This window comes from Myotis brandtii, unplaced genomic scaffold, assembly GCF_000412655.1.
Source record: "Myotis brandtii unplaced genomic scaffold, ASM41265v1 scaffold1733, whole genome shotgun sequence".
Lineage (NCBI taxonomy): Eukaryota > Metazoa > Chordata > Mammalia > Chiroptera > Vespertilionidae > Myotis > Myotis brandtii.
Window position 1 is genome coordinate 539,142 of NW_005356400.1, and position 1,622 is coordinate 540,763.

The following is a 1,622-nucleotide window of genomic DNA, read 5'->3' on the forward strand; positions in this document are numbered from 1 at the left end:
CCGCGTCAGGCGTGTGCCGCTGCCCGGGCAGCCTTTTCCTGGCCAATGTCTGTGCTGGGCCTTCCTCGTGCTCTGTGTTGTGGGATGAAACGTGGGGGATCGTGGGACGTGTGCGGACGGTCTGTTTTTCAACCGCTGTCTCCCGGTTTGTGCAGCTGTCATTAATAAATGTGAATTAACAGAACTTCCTGTTTCTGTGTTCAAGTGCATCGCTTGAGCGTGTTCTGGACACGATTAGCCCAGTTCAGACAGGAAGGGGACCAGAAGGTGGGGTGTTGGCATGAGGACCCCTGGAGCTGGAGGAGGCGAGTGACGAGGAGCCACACAGGAGAGCTCTGCCTGAGGTTTTAGGGGATCAACATGTAACACCCCACTCTTCTCCCCCCGGAGCTGAGAAGGTGACAGGATTCATGCAGGTGGGGGTGGGACACGATGCTGGCTTTATCACCGAGAGAAACTAGATTAGGGGCTGGTGAGAAAGGTGAAGGGATTGAGAAAAAACAAAAACAGACACAACAGTATGGCATCACCAGAGGGAGAGGGGAGGCAGGTGGCGGCGGAAGGAGACCTGGCTTGGGCGGCCTGCGCCCGAGGCAGCGTGCGGATGTGTTGTTGAGTTGGAAACGTGTATGGTTTTATTAACCAATGTCACCCCAATACATTCAGTTACAAAATTAATAAATAACTTCAGTTTTGAAATTCTTGTCAGAGATCCACGTAGAATGCAATCTAGTCCAGGTGTTGGCACATGGGCCTACAGGACAACTTGGGCTTGCTGCGTGTATTTAGAAAGTTATTTTATTTTAATTAAATATAAGTAACAAAATTCACCATCCGAATCAAAATGAAAAGAGGAGGAGGGGGGGACAGTAGCAGGTGCTGTTGCTTTTTTTGGTTTGTTAATATGTTTCCATGTATTTATTTATTTACTTATATATTTTTTGTTAACCCTCACCCGAGGGTATTTTCCATTGCTTTTAGAGAGAGGGAAAGAAATATGGATGTGAGAGAAACATCCATTGGTTGCCTCCTGCACGCGCTCCAACCAGGGCCCGGGCCGGGGAGGAGCCTGCAACTGAGGTGCGTGCCCTTGATGGGCCCAGGACCCTTCAGTGGGCAGGTGGACACGCTACCCACTGGCCACTCGGGCCAGGGCAGCTGCTATTGCGTTTTAACAGGGGATCGCCTGCACCTGCGCACACGCCGCCCCTCCTCGCACCCACAGCCGTCCTGCAGGTCGTCCACCCGGAACTGAGATGCGTGTGCAGAGCTCACCACGCACCCGATGGCCTGCATGTCTACGACATAAACCAGAGATGCCCCCCGAGAACTCATTTCTCCTTTAAAAGGGAGCAGACCGGGCGCCCACACAGGAAGGCCATGGACAGTAAGGCCCAGGGGGGAGCCGGCTGACGGCCCGCGGGCGCGGCTCAGGGGTTGAGCATCAACCTATGAACCGAGAGGTCACGGTTCGAGTCCCGGTCCAGGCCGGGTTTCGGGCTCCATCCCGTCTCCCTCTTCCTTCCTCTTTAAAGTCAATAAAAAAATTATATAAAAATTTAAAAAATAAAAACAAGTTGGTGGTACAGATTCGAATCCTGCCCAGCTTCCTCTAAGTAAAC